The 18,430-nt window shown below is 42.2% G+C and overlaps 1 protein-coding gene and 1 long non-coding RNA gene across 2 annotated transcripts in view; one reads left to right on the forward strand and one right to left on the reverse strand.

Annotated features, from left to right (window-relative positions):
- The window catches only part of rpl15 (ribosomal protein L15), a 993,591-nt gene that overhangs the window by 538,330 nt on the left and 436,831 nt on the right, over nt 1-18,430 (reverse strand). The window lies entirely within an intron of this gene.
- Nucleotides 2,179-18,430, forward strand: part of LOC126383926 (uncharacterized) — a 34,048-nt gene continuing 17,796 nt past the window's right edge. The window contains exons 1-2 of the long non-coding RNA XR_007569198.1: nt 2,179-2,440; nt 2,532-2,678. This is a non-coding gene — a long non-coding RNA (uncharacterized LOC126383926). The remainder of the gene's footprint in view (nt 2,441-2,531; nt 2,679-18,430) is intronic.

Raw genomic sequence — 18,430 nt, forward strand, 5'->3', positions numbered from 1 at the left:
GTATCAATACAAAGTCACAGAGTTTCTAATGTGTCTGTTCACCACATGGTGGATTATGTAATTGTCATTAAGAGCAGCTAAAGTGACTGTGATCACTTCAATGTAAAGCACAGCAACACACAAGGCCATATTAATATGACTGAATTTCCGAAAGCCTTCAGTGGTTCCAGAGAGGAAATTGAGGCTCATATGAATGCCTATATTGTGCTGTCAATAAAGAAGCGAAGTCCACCAAGAGGCAGCTTTAATACCTTGAAAAAAGAATCCTGCTTGTGGTCCTTGACTGGCTCGGGGGTCAAGAAACTTCAGGAGACCTACTTGAAAAGGAAGATCTATATACTTAAGATGACATGTGAGTGCACACATCCACACAAAACCGTTCCACTTACAAAAAGCATAGAATAGTTCCATGTTTTGCTTTGTGGGAACATTTTTTGTGAACACTAACTGCCGCCTATTAGTGAACGTAATGCCACATTTGACCTGTTAAAGACTTTGAATGTGAAGCCTTAGCATTAAGAGTTGTTTGGTATGAACCAGCAGTAACTTAACGGGGTGCTGATTTCACACATAAAGGTCACATTACTCATAATGATAAGTCATATTGACCATTCTCTTTTTAATCAGTCTCTTTCAAATAACCTATTTTTATGGAACAGCAATAAAAGCTGAAGCGAACCTTTAATACAGCTTTGACAATGGCTATAGGAGACCAATTAGAACAAGTAGGGAGGCTTTATGCAGTTACAAGAAATTATGAATAGTAAGTCAGAGGTGCATTTCCTGTGAATTTCCAGAAAGTGGGCAGTTAAAACTGCAAGTTTCAAGTCCTCCATGGTTATGTTATACATCACAATTATTCGTAAGCCCCTTTTAAACAGCCTGTTCAAGGCGGGAGTGTTGTGGCATAATTCTGCCTCGCCATTCTGTGTTAAAGGTTCAATCGTGGAATGGGGGGGCAGAGTTGTCTCGCCTTTAAGCCAGCATGGGAGATAGTTTCAGCACCAAATCAGTGTCTGTGTAAAAGAGACTTTGTGTTATGTGTGCAACCCACCATCGGGAAATTCAAAAGCAGCTAGAAGCAGTTAGCAGCTAGCTCAAGAAGAACAGCAACTGAAAATGTCCACAAATTGAGCAGACGATGAGGTCCCAGAGCTCATTGTCAATGAGACAATGGGTGGGATGAATGTGATGCTTTGACGACATGTAATGTGTGCAACCCACCACCGGGACATTTTAAAAGCAGCAAGCAGCAGTTATGAGCTAACTCAAAGAGGAGGAGCAGCAATCAAAAATGTCGAAAAAGTCACAAGGTGGGGAGACCATGAGATCCAAGAGCTCCGGATGAACAGGGAGGAGATCAGCAGCCATGTAACAGGGACTGTGAATATTTGTTGTTGCCATGTTATGCCTGTTATGGTTTAGAAAGTGCTGCACGACCATGTGTTACGTGTCACACTTAAGGCTGATGCTTTTGTGTTACACAGCATGTCTGTCAGGTCTCTTTAGCATTCAGAACGCCAGCATGCTGTCTAAAATCACACAGTGGAATGGCATTAATCTGGCCCTGTTTGGTTCTGTGTAAAAAAGCAAAGCCAGCATGCAGGATCTTTAGCCCCGTTTCCAGCAAACACTTTCAGTATGGTACCTTTGGAACCAAAAGTAACCCTTTAGACAAGTCTGCACGTCGTTTATCGTCCACAAAACGAGGCTGCATTTTCAGGACAAAATAGAACAGGCTGCAGTGAGAGTCTCTCTCCATGGGATATTTAAAAATAGCAGGTTTGTGAATTTAGTCCTTCTCAGGCAAGCTCAGGGGTTTCGTGTTGTTGAAGCCCACAGGAACAACGTGTAGGACCCTGCTACATTTGTTTACATTTCATTCTTTAAATATGTGTTTTGTTAACAAATGTGCAGTATATCTTTAAATATTGTCTGTTAAATTATGGCTGGTGTGAAGTAAGTTTACATTAATATGGAGAAATGTATATTTGGTATTTTATTTGGGAGGGTGCTGAAATATCCTATGTTCTGTATAATCTTTGAACGTCTCATGTCGTTTCCTCTGTTAATTGGGGTAATCCAGGTGTCAATTTGTTAATTAGCCAATCAGTGCCGGATTCTGAAAGGGGGCGGGACTAAAAGAAAAAGACGAAGCTCGGTGACTAGCAACGGGAAGAAAACGGAGAGGTCATGAACTTGTTGTAACCAGTTTAAACCGTTTAAAGTTAATGCTGTTAATGAACATAAAGACTGGATGTTTTATCTCTGTGTCACTTGGTACAAAACGGGAGAGTGAGCCGTGTTTGGAGCTGTTTCAGCCAGTAAACTTCGGGGACGCCATTTTCTGATGTGAGCTAATGCTAGTTAGCTTTGCCCTGCTAGCTGGGAAGAGAAGACTGAGTGTGTGTGGGAGACATATCTTGCGCCAATTTTCTGAGTGAGTATGGACATTACATGTGAATTGTTAATAATGTGGACTTTTATAGTCAAAGATTGGGGCTTTATTAGTGTTGTGAATTTCTGGATAGTGTGCCTCAGTGCCTACATGCTACCTGCGGTCTACTGACTCTGCTGCTGTTGCTGAGAGGGTGCTCAGGACTTCATCTCACACCTTGCTGCTGGACAGAGGATTTTGAGAAAGCTGCTGCTAACAGTGTCTGCGTTCTCAAGGATCAGTTAGTACTGAGAAAATACTTCTCTTGAAGATTTAAATGAGCTCTGACATGCCAATGACATGGTACCATCACCAAATTTATAAATTATTTATAAGAGTCACAGGAAGTTAAAGGGTGGCCACTTGTTTTGTTTTGTAGTTGTTGCATTATGTGTTTGTGGTTTAATGTTACTCCATGTTTGTGAGCTCATGTTACAGTATAGCTATAAAAATAAGCTAACCAGGCGTCTCTGCAGCCGAGTCAGAGTCATATGTTCTAGTTTAAAGTAGACACATCCCAAAATTGATACTTTAGTAGACTCCCACCAATTCACCTCCCATGCATAGGGTGTTATCAGGTGTAAAGAGGTATGCTGTGACAATTCAATAACAAATTAGAGTTGAGTGGAAGAGCTACAGATGCTCCGATATAAAAAAAAAAAGTTCCACTCATTACTAAAAGTCTCTGTCATATAAAAACTAAATTAATGGTCAAAGTTGTCACAGTGAAATTTAAGGTGTGTTGATGGATTCACGTCGTCACCTCATGCATTGAGCAACATTACAAGCAGTGTTGCCAACTTAGCGATTTTGTCGCTATATTTAGTGACTTTTCGGACCGTCTAGCGACTCTTTTTCAATAAAGCGACTAGCGACAAATCTAGCGACTTTTTCTGATGTTATTGAAGACTTTTGGAGACTCTGACGTGAAAGCACATATCATTCTTTTTCTTCTCAACGAGCAGCGGATGCTGCCGTGGGCTCCTCTCTTGCCCCAAAGCACTCACAGGCGGCCCAGTCCTCCCTCCCAGCAGCAGTCAGAGCAGGAGATGTTAACCCCTCCACATCCAGACTGCAAGTGAATCGCGCATGTGGCTGATCCCGACCTGATTTACAGTCAGGGCAGGATGTAATTGTAAAATTTTCTTTGTCTAATATAAATCATTGAAAGAAGGTTCATTTGTAGTTCTAAACATATTCAGGGTGTTTTTTTTTACTCAGTTTTTGTCTCTCCCACGACGTTATTCCTCTCTCCTACAGCAGCCATTACAATTACATGCATATGGACAATTATGCAAATTAGGTGATGACGTCATTTAGTGACTTCTAGCGACTTTTAGGACAGCCAATAGCTACTTTTCTTACTGAGGAGTTGGCAACAGTGATTACAAGTAAACGTTCCACCTTAAAAGTTGCCGGCAGTTGGCCCAGTGAATGCAGTGTTCAACATAACATTTTTTCCCCACTGGCCCCCCGGGCCAGTAGTTCAGAGTTTTACTGGCCCCTTTTATATTCTTACTGGCCCAAGTACAAAAAAAAGAGAGAGAGAGAGAAAAAAAAAGTATATAAAACTTCATTTCATTTAACTCCATTATACCTCACCGTAGTGCGTGATGGTCTATATACAGCACAGCCTCTGTCCACTTCTTAGATGACCTCACAACAGGTTTACAGAGCCTTAACTTCTGCCTGTATGAGGGAATCAGGTGGACGGTGTTGTGGGGACGGGGTGATAGGCTTTGTTAACAGTTGTGTAAGAGTGATCCAGAATATTCTTCTCTCTGGTCGGACATTTTATAAACTGTTTGTATTTGGGGAGTTCATGTGTGAGGTTACCTTTGTTTAAGTCGCCAAGGACAGTAACTAAGGAGTCTGGGTAAAATCCGCTCCACACATAGTAGCTATCTGGTCGGCGAGCATGCGCTGTAGTCTACCTCCTGCACGTTGGCCTGCGGTGGGATGTAAACACCGACCAGAATGAATGAAGCAAACTCACGGGGGGAGTAAAAAGGTTTGCACTTGATGAAAAAAGATTCCAGATCAGGAGAACAGTGCTGCTGGATCACTGTCACGTCATTACATCAGCCACTTAGTATAAAAACAGATACCTCCACCTTTAGTTTTGCCGGAGAGTTCCGTGTTACGATCCGCTCTAAAGAGTTGGAAGCGTGCCAGCTGCAGCGCAGAGTCCGGTATCGATCCACACAGCCATGTCTCTGTGAAGCACAAAACTGCAGATGTAGAAAGTCTCCGTTTTTCACCATCAGTAGCTGAAGTTCATCCAGTTTACTGGCCAGCGAACGCACGTTGGAGAGAAATATATCTGGCAGCGGTGTGCGGTGTCCGCGTTGGCGGAGACGGCGTTTCCCCCTCCTCCGGCATTTTACTGCACAAAGGTGAGGGCACCTTTGGCCAAAAAGCCCAATAAATCCACTGAAGACTCAAGAAAAGTGGGATAAAAATCCACTGGAGTTGTTCCCCTGACAAAAAAAAAGCCTTACAGCGTCACTGGCCCGATCGCCCGACATACTGTTTTATTGGCCCCGGGCCATCGGGCCATGGGTTATGTCGAACCCTGGAATGAAATTTTTTTTCTCAGACTCCAGCTGCTGTGAGAGGCAGCAAAACATCCTTTCATTTTATAGTTACAGTTTATTAATAAAACTCTCCACAGTATGAACAGTGGTTACATGAGCCTCAAAACCAGACACAACTCAGCCCTGAGCAGAGTGACCGTCCTCTGCTGACCAATCAGACTGCAGTGTTCACAGCTCCACCTTTTAGTACCACATCTGTGCGCTAGGTACCCCAACAGAGGGGGGACCAAACATGGGGACGGTACAGAACGGTTCCATTGGTACCATCCACAACTTTTCACAATGGAAATGGGGCTTTTGTTGCCGTCCTGTTGTGGTATCTCTGTATTAAAAGGGCTTATGACTATAACGTGCACATTCTTTGCTCGAGCTTCCAAAGTGTTTAAAAAAGGCCACAAAAGTCATATTTTATTAATAGAACTTGCTGCATGACCAGAGAACAGAAACAGCCCAGCCAGCATTGGTTAAGCACAGCATAGTGTAAGCTGCAGGTGCAAGGTCTGGTTGGTATAATAATTAAACAGCTGTTGGAATAGTGCTGTCTGGTCGATGATATAGACTGTCTCAGGCTGAGCATTAGGCCACAGGCAATACAGTTTCTCATAATACACTAAGAGGAGTCCATTATACAGTGAAATCCTGTAGATTATTATCAACTGAAAGCAGGAAGTAACATAAACGTGCTGCAATGAGGCCTCTGCAATGATGCAAGCACTGAGGGGCACATTCCTAAAAACATGATGAACAGGGAAAAAAAAAGTATGAAGCTCCTCCTTCTGTTCAATGATTTTCTTAATTTAGTCACACCAGGTTAAAGGCCCAGAGGTTAGGCAGTGCAAAAAACCTGCATGCTGCTGTCAGGTCAGAACTCATCAAGCTGTTGCTTTCAGCTCTACAGTCCAGCTCAGCAAGCCCATTCCTTCCTCATTTTATTTTTTTTTTTTTACCAAAGTCTGATTTAAGTGGAGTCTCAAGTGTGCAGCTCTGGCTGTCTTATTCTATATTTCAAGCAACATTTTGCATCATATGACAGATTAACAGGAGTAATTTCTGTACCATGACACATTCATTCTGAACAGCCTAATCATGCCAGACATCTTACGAGACGATGTGCAATGTAAGCAGGGAGCAGCTCTCGGGATGGGCTCAAATTACAATGAGAACACATCTGTGGTTTATGGCAGTCTGGGTACTGGTACTGGCCACACCCTGGCTTAAGTGGTTCCAAAATGTATTTAGTGTAGATTACAAAGTAGAGCAGACGTCGAGTAAAGTACCTCCAGATTGTTTCATTATTTTTTGCAGAAGATTTGCTTCTGTTTCATCTTGACTTAAGTATGCACTGTGTATTAAGTATAAGTTATAGTTTTACAGTGATGTACGTGCTTGTACTGTATTTTGGCAAACATCAGTCTTGTTGTCTTAGGGAGTTGCCAGGTAACCAGCTGGATGGATAAACTGTTGCCATATGTTTTGCATGTTTTTGACTTTGCAGGGAGCCAGGCTACCTGTTTCCCCTTGCTTCTGTTATCTATGCTAAGGTAGACGTCTCAGTTCTCGCTCTGCAGTGTGAGTGGTATCCATCTTCCCATCTAACTCTCAAGAAGAAATAGTATCTACCAAAATTTTGAACTATCTCCTTAAAGGGATAGTGCACCCAAAAATGAAAATTCAGCCATTATCTACTCACCCATATGCCGAGGGAGGCTCAGGTGAAGTTTTAGCGTCTTGCGGGGAGATCCAAGGGGAGAGGAGGTAGAAACACAACTCCACCTAATGGAGGCTTACGGCGCCCCAGATTCAAACGTCCAAGAACATATAATTGAAACCACAAAATATTTCCCTACTGCTCGTCCGTAGTGATCCAAGTGTCCTGAAGCCCCGACATAAAAAGTTGTTTGGAAAAACGTCATTTGAACTCTGTTTTTAGCCTCATTGTAGCCTGCAGCTCTGACTGCCTCTCTGTACACTGCGCTCACGTGTGCACACTTGCACAAGACCATGAGACATGGGCACCGCCTTCATGTGTGTTCACGTGCTTTCGCTGGTCTCGCGCGCTCACGTATGCGCGCTATGTCGGGGCTGCAGCACACTTGGATCACTACGGACGAGCAGTATGGAGATATTTTGTGGTTTCAGTTATGTGTTTTTGGACATTTGAATCTGGGGTGCTGTAAGCCTCCATTAGGTGGAGTTGTGTTGCTACCCCCTCTCCCCTTGGATCTCCGCAAGGGATGTGAAGACTCGAAAACTTCACCTGAGCCTCCCTCGGCATATGGGTGAGTAGATAATGGCTGAATTTTCTTTTTTGGGTGCACTATCCCTTTAAGCCTTGTCCTGTTGGCTTAAAATGTAAAAAAAGGCACACACCAACACCAAAGAACTAGTGGCAATGAAGGCCTTCTGTTGCGTTGCCTTAAATCTCTTGTGTGTTGGCCAAAAAGTTGCACTTGAACACATCGCAAAGACTACAGCGTAGGTTCTGCACCTGTGTGAGAGGAAACAATGTCCATACTAGCCTTGGGTGGTATCTATTTTTTCATACCTTCATACATCCCTGGCATTTCACCAGGATGTACGGTATGTGACTGTATTTCTGTAAAAAACAAAAAACCCTAAAAGCTGAGCTGAGGTCAAGACAGTAGTTGGCCAGTTAGCACATTTACAACACAACCCAATGTTGAAAGAACAACAGTTAATTATCATGTGCCAGCAAACAGCAATAGCTAAATGGCTAAAAAATAATGTTATCTGATATAACATGTTTGTTTCGGTCTCACACGTTGTTGACATGGTCGTTTGTTTGCTTTCCACACTTTCTTGATTAGGAGTCACTTGCAAAATAGGTTTTAATCTCAGTGTGACTTCATAGTTAAATTAAGGTTACATAGACACACACACACAGACATATATATGTGTATATATATACTTTCTCCTCTTGTTCACTGAGCTTAACGGTTAATCAGAGTGAGTTCTCACGTGATGGCTTTAAATGTATTCAGGCCCAGACACACCACTCTGCCACCGATTCAACATGCTGAATGGGCAAAAATGCAGACAAGGGAAGACTTGTGCCAACAGGGCGGGACACACTACAAAAACTCGGGTGACAAATGCTCACCAACGGCCAAACAGTGACTGACAGCCTACCAGCCTGGTGTGCCAGTCGACATGATCCAGTCAGTTGATTGAGCAGCATTACAGCCCTCCTCCTCTGATCACTCGGAGTACTATTTCTGACACTGAAATGGTGCCATGTTCAAACTTACAGTGAATTCTTTAAATTCCCTCCCTGTTGAGTGTTCTTCTTACAAATGCATGGAATGAGAGTAGTGTCAGCTGCCTGTGGGTATGAAGTCGTTGTGTGTATTGGAAGGTAGTCCATTCCCTTGGAGGAGAGAAAGTGGCCTCTTGTATGTGACCTCTTTTCTCTGCATTACTGTTGTTGCTTAATGCGTGAGAGAGCACGGAAAGCCTCGGCTTTACATTACACTGTTTTTAGATTAAGTCTGCAGAGTCAAGTGTGTGACTGTGTGTGTGTATTTCTTCTTGTAAGAATCCATCATACTGTTGTAAAGTGGCTATGAAGCTTGCCACTGCTATGGACCCCAGTTTAATCACTTCCCCTCATTGTCTGTCCCCGGCTGCAGGAAGGAGTGGATGGAGAAAGATTGCATTTCCTTTCAACAAACTGTCACCTTGTGGGTTTCTGTTGAGCAGAAGTGCTTTTGGGAGGCTAATGGGCAGCTGCTGCTGGTGTCTTCTCTTTTTTTTTTTTTTCTTGTCATTTGAATGGTTGTGGTTGTGGTAGATGGAGAGATGGCAGGAGGGAGATTTGTAACCTGAGGAGAGGTGCATCCCCAGGGTGTTAAGTTAAGAAACAGGACAAGAGCTGGGAGAGGCGGAGCGTAAAAAGAGGGGGTGAGATGCAAGCAGAGATAGTGCAGTTGAGGAAGAGCGAGGGGAAATTATCTGATTGAGTTTTAATGACAACAAGAAAAAAGAGTTGCTCAGTAAGGCCAGACTATGAAGGTTGGGCTTAAGTCAATGATTACTGCTTTGACTTTGATAAAAACTCCCCTCTGTCTTTCTCTCTCTCACACACACAATATGTCACACACATAAACACATGCACAGACAAACTCGTGTCATGCTCACTCATGCACATCTTGAAGCACCACACGACCGATGTGTCACATCCGTGACCGTCCAAAAACTAATCCCAGTTAATATGTTAACTCTAAGGCAGTACTGTGATCAAGCTCCACATGATAAGAATAATTTTATTCAACATATTTAGAATAATAAAACCTGAATATTGGTATAAATGATCAGCTAATGTCAGCTCCAACATAAAAGTAGTGTCATTCTTTCACTGTTCCATATCGGTCGAGCCCTAAACAACACACTGTATCTCACCCTGTTCTCTGCACGTCCATAGAGTAATGCTACACTCACTATAGCACGTGCGCACCCAGCCCATGAATCATTAACCATCTGCTGGTTGGGTGGAACGAGGGAGGGAGGGAGGGAGGGAGGGAGGGAGGAGGATGACAGAGAGAAAGGGAGAGAGAGTACAGAACAAAGTCTGCTTTTTTATGGCTTCTCTAAGACCCAAAACAAAGGATCTGTTTAGTTGCCTGCAGCATGATGGGAAGATTGGGATGAGAAGGGGGTGGTGGTTAACGCAGGCAAGAACAGAGAAGCTCAGTAACCACTTATGGTGGTTTGGAGAGGCTGTTTGTGACACTGACATTTGTCATTTGTTGTCTTTTACTGTAACTTGGTGTCATTTCTGAATCATGATAGCACAATCGATGGTGTAAATTAACACTGACTGAAATATCTCAACAACAGCTACGTGGATTGCCGTGACATTTTGTGCAGCTGAGGAAGAATCCTAAATACTTTGGTGATCCTCTGACTTTTCATCTAACTCCATCAGCAGTTTAAAGTTTCACATAGTCAGTGAAATATCTCAACACACATGATATGGATTAGTAGGGATGCACCGAATTTTCGGTAACCGAATATATTCAGATGAATATTGCAAAAAACACACATTCAGTATTCAGTGGAATAAGTGAAAAGCAAGGCCAAATAATAGCGGCGTGTTTTGATGACGCAATCAAACAGCGTGCGGTGATGGACAAAGTAAAATGTCGGCAGTGTGGCGATATTTTACTCCGTCCGTCACCGCACTCGCATTTGCGACTAAAAATAGTTTTGTTCGGGCAAAATAAATCATTCAGCACGCTGTGTGAGTACAGATTTCAACCAGCAGCAGAAACGTAACGGCGAATCCCGCCGGTTGTGGGTTGAACGGGGGTCACAGACACAGACAGGAATACGTATTCTTCTTTACTTATGAAGGGACTTGTCAGGGGAGGAGGGTGGCTGGTTGATTTTTATTTAATTTATTTTATTTTGATCCCCCCTTTGTTAATCACTTATTGATGCTGTTTTTGAAGTATGAATAAGTCAATAAGTAATTTATTCCATTGAAATATCATTGATGTATTATAGAAAAGTGATTAATCTTTTTATAAATGACAAAAAGCACATCTGCCTCATTTTCGCTGTGGTATCATGATACTACTCAGAACCGTGATACTTTCACTGGTATCATACAGTGGGTCCCAGTTTTGGTACCGTGACAACACTAATCTGGAGGGGGTTCATCTGCAAAAACTAGTGAAAAACTAAAAAACGGTACTCGGTACTCGGCCAAGCATTTAATATTATTCGGCTTCGGCTTCGGCCACAAATTTTCATTAATATTATTCGGCTTCGGCTTCGGCCACAAATTTTCATTTCGGTGCATCCCTATGGATTAGTACACAATTTTGCACATTCATGGCCCCCAGAGGATAGATCTCATTGCCTGGGTCTACTGACATCCAGACATTTGGATCCACCTACTCCAATGAGTTTGATTTGACTTATTTGTCTGGCATCATGGCATGAAACAGTGGTTCCTAGGTTGAAATAAGAAACAATTTATTGAGCACAGCAGGGAACTAACGATTAGCCAGTCAGCACCACAGGCAGGTCCAACGGCGTTATCAAACTTTAACACAGATGGCATGTCTTCTCACTGACCATGTTTTTTAATTCGCTCTGCTCCACTCTTAAAGGGAAACTTATGACATGGGCAGTACACATAGGTAAAAATTCACCTGGTGGACCCCCAAGTGAGAGGGGAGCTTCAGGTATTGGCGACACAATGGGAAGCCAGACATCAATCATCTGCACACGCTGCCCACTCTGCAGTGACACAAAGCTCGTTGAAAATCATCAAAGTTTCCCATCAAGACCAGTGTGTTGGCACGGCTACACCGCAGTATGGACTTAAAATTACATAACATTCAGGTGAACCCCCCATGGAAATCAGTTAGAGTGGACACGATGTCAGTCTGAAGATGGAAACGGAGTGTAACGAGTTAACAGTTCTGTCTGAATATCAGGAGATAAATCCAAATGACTTTGGTGATCTCCTGACTTTTCATCTAGTGCCACCATCTGGTCACAATTTAATGTTAATTTTATACTAATGACATCCCCATCAGCATCAGCTGTACGTTGTGTTTAGTGCTAATTAGCAACTGTTAGCATATAAACACACTAAACTAAGATGGCAAACATGATAAACATTATACCTGCTAAACATGAACATTCTAGCATGATCACTGTGAGCATGTTAGTATGCTGATGTGATCATTTAGCTTGTGTACGGCCTTACAGGACCACTGGCTGTTGACTCTTAAGAACAAAATACATGGTCTTCCACACTATGCTAAGGTTCATTGTAATCAATTGAAATTGATCACTGACTTTGTAAACCGTACTTTGTGGTTATATGTTGTGCACGTTCATTGTAGCCGAAAAGTCAACACTCACTCAGACCTCTTCACATAGTGCCACATGGTCATAGACTTTCCATGTCTACATATGATCGCAAACTGTGTTGTTATGCTACGTTGTTTTCCTTCAACAACAAACACACGTGGTTATGATCAGCTAATGCATGCACGTGGTTGAGTTTATGCAACAAAGTATAGGGTTTGGCTTTTACAATCATATGGGAGGCAAACACCGGCCTCCCAGGTGAAAGTCAGTGATTGTTGGACCCATGAACCACCCCTCCACCCACCCTACCCAGACCTTTCGTCCCCTTAACTTATGTTGTTGTCCGGCCGCATGCCAACATGAAACGATGGCCTTTTTCATCAGTGTCTGATGAAGAAGTCACTGCCCAAGTGCTGGTATTTGACAACTTCGGAGTGAGAACAGGTTCGGAAGTAAGTTTTTCTTTAAGAATATACACTGAGCAGAGGACACATTTTTGATGGCAAAAATCTTGGTTTTCCCAATTTCATTTCTAGGGTTACATTGTTCTGTTGTCTTACAGAATACACAAGTGTGTAGTGAGTTTAAATAAAAGTTATCTCGTTGCTGTTGTGAAACTTGGATTAGGTTACTGACAACAGATTTTTACAGGTAATTAGTAATTGTATCAGAACATTTTTAAAGTAACCTTTCTAATCCTGACTACCATTCATGTCATATGAAAAATTCTGCGTCAAATGTTTTCTGGTTTTCTGGAATTAAGTAACTTCCTAGAGTTTTACTTTTTGCCATCAAAGATGGTTAACTCAGCTAGTTTTTGTCATTTGTGTTTGAAGTGTAGGCTACTTGTGGTCCCCTGACTTTTCCTCTCGTGCCTATTCAACCAACATTTTGGCAAACCGAGATTAGCAAGGTGTGAAAGTGAGGCAGGAGTCTAACTTCTCTCTCAAGCTCTCCTAAGTGTGTACAACTGAGTGCAGCAACATGAATGCCTTTGAGGGGAGACTGACTGAAAGTGTGCCCTGTTATCCCTGCAGAATTCAAAGACACAGGATGCTTGGAAGGGAATCAGGTGGCAGTGTGATGCAGCCAGGTGGAGGCTATGGTTGGTACAGGTTTAAACACTTCTGCCATTAGACCTGGTCAGATGACACTCTAGTGTTGGGCAGTTACACATTGCTTAGTACAGTAATTACTTTTTTTCTTAACAAGTAGTGTCAGGGCATATGATTTGAAATTCAGTAACTACATTACACAGCAATGCCTGAAAACATTGCAACATGCTTTACACCTTGTTTCTATATGTGTTAATACAGAGAATGTTGGTACTGCTTTGTGTTCAAAGAGAGTAAAGGTACAAGTAATATCAATCGTTTATTTTGCTGTTTAGTAATTAGTAATGTAATTGATTAGCCTGCAGTTTTCAAGTACGTCGCCAAATACAGCCCAGTGGCACTCCCAAAGGGATTGGCCTCCAATTTGCCTCCAGTTACTTTAATTATGAAATACCTGGGGGACCAAAGTTACTGTCTTTAGGTGCCCTCATTTTATAAGCTAGCACAAAGGAAGGGATATCTTGTGTGATATACGAAGACATCCATTGATACCAAGCACCAACCTACAAGGCTGAAAAATTAAGCCATTGCTGAAAGCCAACAAAGAGGCTTCTTGACGCTTAAAAAGAATGCCACAACGCATGTATATAAAGATACGTAAAACATGAAATCAGGATTGTTAAGGAAGCCAAAAGGTTCACTGTACTGGTATTAGTCTTTGCACATCAAATGACCACTAATATTTCAAACAGGAGAGACAGAAGAATGAAGTAAAGATAATTTTTAATACAAAATATGAGTGTACAGATTAACAGATAATTTGTGCTGATTAAGATTTAACAGAAGTCTTGGACACCAGAGGGAGACATTTTGTGATCGAGGGACATCTGAGCGGCAGCAGGATAAATCTCCCCATGGAGTCCAGACAGTGGTGGTGGTGGTGGCTGATGACTCTGAGGCTGCTGAGGCGTATGAGGCTGATGAATCCGTAAAGACTAGGTGGTGATGGCGAGGTGGAGGGTGTGCATGACAGCAGCAAGAAAGCACCATGGCAGAGAAAGAACCATATTTAATGTGAGGAGCAGTAAGATGATAGGCGGACAGAGAAGGTGTGTCGCTGTGCTATTGGTTGATCGTGAATCAGCTGAAAACTCAATTGACCCACCCAGACAATGACACCTAGAGATCGTGAGTGAGCATACGGGCGAGGAGTGACAGGCAGGGTGAGAAAGAAACTTACAGTCTGAGCATGAAAAGTATTGTCTTCCTGATTGAACTTTCGCTAAAGCTTCATTAAATGTAAAATAAGAAATCGAAGTATGTCAAAGCAAAAAAGCTATTTGGAGCAGACCTTTTGCATCATTTGTGTTTCTGTAACTTTCACAGCTTTTCAGTAAGTGTTTCAGAAAATATATTATGGCTGAGCTAACAATGGTGCTATCAGTTGCGAGTGAGGGGATCCTCAAAGCAAAAAGCTACTTATTCAGTCAGTGACAGCAGCAGCGCTGCACACTCAGGAGCTATTCATATCCTGGACACCTCTAATTGCAATTTCCTGGATTGGTTGAATGTGTGTGATTATTGGGCCGGAACATCTTAAGAGTCTTGCATGGTTAAAGCACGGCAACCTAAATAAGTAGGTACAAATATGCATCATTGAGTGTTGACTCAGCCGAGGTGAAAAAGGGAGATGAATGACAACCATAACAAATGCTATAATTCCGAGGTACTATATTACCCTTTATTGTGACATTTTCTGAAAGCGTACGAGCCAGTGGAAAACACCATCCAGCCTTGTCAAACAGCACTGACATGTTCCCTTTAAATGAATATATAGCAGTAAAATTATGTTATTGATTTCTTAATGGGTCCTCATGACAGCTATTACAAAGTAAAATGAAAAAGCAGCAGTCACACCATATAAATCAGTAATGTGTGGTTAGCATTTACACACCTCTCTGACAGTGTCAACAAAAACTGAAAGCAATTACAAGCAGGGAGCGAATTATTGCAGAGCTGTTGTGTTGGATAGTAGAAGATTGTACAGGTGTATCTAATAGGTGTATATAATAATCTTTATGCAATTATTGGATAGGATTCAACATATTGCTCAAATTGAGTTTCAGCCTTATGGTGAGCGCGCATTTGGATTGAGCCACAGAGGAGTCACAGCCTTTCCAACAAGTCAGTCCAAAGAACTTTTGCCTAAAGTCAAACTTTGTTGAAGTTTGACAAGCAACCAATTGCCGGCAATTGGGAAAAGAGAGACCAGAGAGTCCAAAGTGAAATACATTATCATATTTGCTGTGTTGAACCATAAATTGGAAAAACCTGCACTGCTGGGGTATAAATTGCTCCACAAAAGACGGTTCGCAGTTAGTCATTAAAATATGTTCTCTTGAACTGATTGTTGAGTTAGCAATCATAGACTGTATAAAATAATGGATGCTGCCACTGTGATGTCATCATCCAGCCTGGAGTTTAGCATTTTGGTCGTCGCCATCTGACTATATGTGGAAAATTCAGTGGACATAACCCTAATGCTAGCTGCTAGCCAGGTTAGCACAGTTCATTTACATATATGGTTTACTGTGCTAATGCTAATATTCCCTAAAAAATAAAAATAAAAATAAAAACAGTCTTAAAATTCATTAAAAATTAAATCATTAAAACAAAATGTTAGCACTGACTTGGTGGGTCTTTTCAGGTGGCTAAAATACATTTTGCTCCACATCCATACGTCACCAACCTTCCAACACCCCTGTCTGGTCAGGCACTATCTAATGTTACGTCACTTCCCTTCTCACATGATGGTGCTTGATGAAAAGTCAGGGGATTACCAAAGTCATTAAAATTCATCCTGAGGGGGAATATGTGTACCAAAGTAGTGGCCCAACCAAGAGAACATCCCTTGAGCCACGTAGCGGTTCAAGTGTTTGTACCTGCCATCATATGTAGTTTTGATATGGCAGAAAGATACCGAAAAAGCTACTGAGTGGATTTTGAGTTGTGGTTATTTCATTTAGTCTTTGCTGCACTATTTAACTTTATCTTAAGAATACCAGCTTCGCCAAATCTTTTGAGGATAATTTATATTCTTTCAGAATTTATTTTGCACATTATGACTATCAGGAATATCTTAAAACAATCATCATTGTTCATTACAATTACCACAACACATCGCACAATAGGAATCCAGCTTGCAAATTGTGTTGCTTTTTTATATATATATTTTTTCTTTTGGCAACAATCACCACAAACCCTCTTGGTGGGCCTGTTTTTGTGCTAATATATACGTCACTGTGCATAAGATAATGCTCTCAAATTGTATGTGTGGCAGCAAACAGCAGTGTGTTGCAGTAATGGCAGGGGGCAAGAATCGAGCATAGCTGCAAGCTGTCACTCTCTCTCTGACTTAAAGAGGCAGTGCGCTAACTCTGCACACACACAAACACACACAGTTACACACCAGCTATTATACTCAAGCAACCAGTCTGGAGGAAATGAAGCATCATTGTCATAGGCAAGCACACACACACACACACACACACACACACACACACACACACACATACACATACACACACATCACAGCCTAAAGTGTTCTCTTTTGTTGAGGAGGGCAACAAAAGACAGCGGGACAATGAGAGGAGATGGCTGCCTCTGAGGGAGGCAGTGAATGAAAGAAGTAGAGATGGAAGAAGGAAAAAGAGAACAGAGGTGGTGTTGTTGTGATGGAAAGGTGAAGGCAGGCAGAGAAATGGGGGACTGGATGAGCAAGTGCTGATTTGTATGGCATTTAACCACTGGCCACATGTCAGTGTTATTGTGTAGGCAGTGGTGTAGGGAATATTAGTGTGCAGCAGAAGAATAGGATATGCATTACGTCACTTGCATGCAAGCAGCTCTTCAGTAACCTTGTCTTTTTATCTAGGAATGGGAGCTTTTGCATAAACAGCATTTGTAAAACGCCAGGGACACCATCAGTGCCAGAATCACCTTATTTCTTGGATTTATCACAGCCCAAGGTCATTAACATGTCCTTGTTCAGACCAAACCCTGTGATTTGTCCTTCACTTTTAAATCCCAGCCTCTCCGCTCAGATCGCCTCAACATTCACATCACACTTACACCTTCTCCCCGCCGTGCACACACAGCTGTGCACGTCCGTACACAGACATGCTTCCAGATACAGCTCCCCACCCACACACCCTCCAGAGCTGAGCGGAGAAGGGCTGCGGATGCCTGATACCTCGCTGTGCTCTGTCAGAGACCCAGTGGCAGGAAAGTGGCCGAATGCATGTGCAAGGATGGGGGTGGGATTAGAGCTATTTAAAGCCGTACGCGTCTGTCTCTCCAGGCTCAAGCACCAGATACGTTCTCCCCCTCCTTCTCTCTTTTTCCTTTTTCCACAGAAAGCATCCCATGCACCACTGTGGCTCAGTAAAGCAGGCATGCAGGCCTCTGTCCCTGGGCTCAATCCACTTATGTAACATCGTCATTGGTGGAGAAGGAGCACCATCTGGGCCTGGGGCTACTGTACTCACTGTCCTCAGTGTGTGTGTGTGTGTGTGTGTGTGTGTGTGTGTGCCTTTGTAAGTTTGTGAAACAGAGAGGGAAAGGATATTACTGTTTCTCATCAGTTTTCTTAGTCATTAAAGGTGTTACACGTCCTATCAATATACACACACATATATATGTATATAAGGACAGGTCCATTTAGATGAAAAGTGTTTCAAACTGTGGGTTCCACTGTTGTTTTTGCATAGATTGTGGCTGATAAACATGTTAGAATTGATTTCACAAGCCGCCTTTTAGCAGCCTTTGGGCATCTTATTCCTTTTCCCAGTGTAGGACTTATTGCTATTTTTACTGGGGTGGCCAGGTTATCTGGGGGAGATAAGTAATCGAGTGTGGGGTGCCTCAGGGCTCCATGCTTGGCCCATATTTCTTTTCTATTTACGTTACTCCTGGGACATGCCATTGTTAGAAACATTCCCAGGCTCCATTCTTATGCAGATGACACACCACTGGGTCTTTCCTCTGATCCTGACAAGATTGACCGACTAGACATACTGCACAACTGTTTCAGACATTTAAAACTGGGTGTTTGAAAAAACTAGGTGTTTTGAATTTTTTAAAGGTTTGGATGTTTAAATTCTGTTTACTCTGCTAATATCACTTCAATTAATTCTGCTATTTTTAACTTGAGTTTTATTCTCATAATTGTGGCCATTCTGACCAACAAGTCTTCAAATGAAACATCAAAATATGTTGGTTATACATGCCATCTGGAACAGGACAAACAAGGGTCTTCTGATGTGACGCCCCTATAGAAAGGATAACATTGTTTGTCCATGCCTCCCAAAACTATTTTATAAAGAAATGTTTTCTGATCTGACATCACTGGTTATGGTTAAGGTGTAGTTAGGTTTAGTTACAAAAACCACTTGATTAGGGAAAGATGGTTTTGATACTACTTTAGTATGGTT

This window comes from Epinephelus moara, chromosome 22 (genome assembly GCF_006386435.1).
Source record: "Epinephelus moara isolate mb chromosome 22, YSFRI_EMoa_1.0, whole genome shotgun sequence".
Lineage (NCBI taxonomy): Eukaryota > Metazoa > Chordata > Actinopteri > Perciformes > Serranidae > Epinephelus > Epinephelus moara.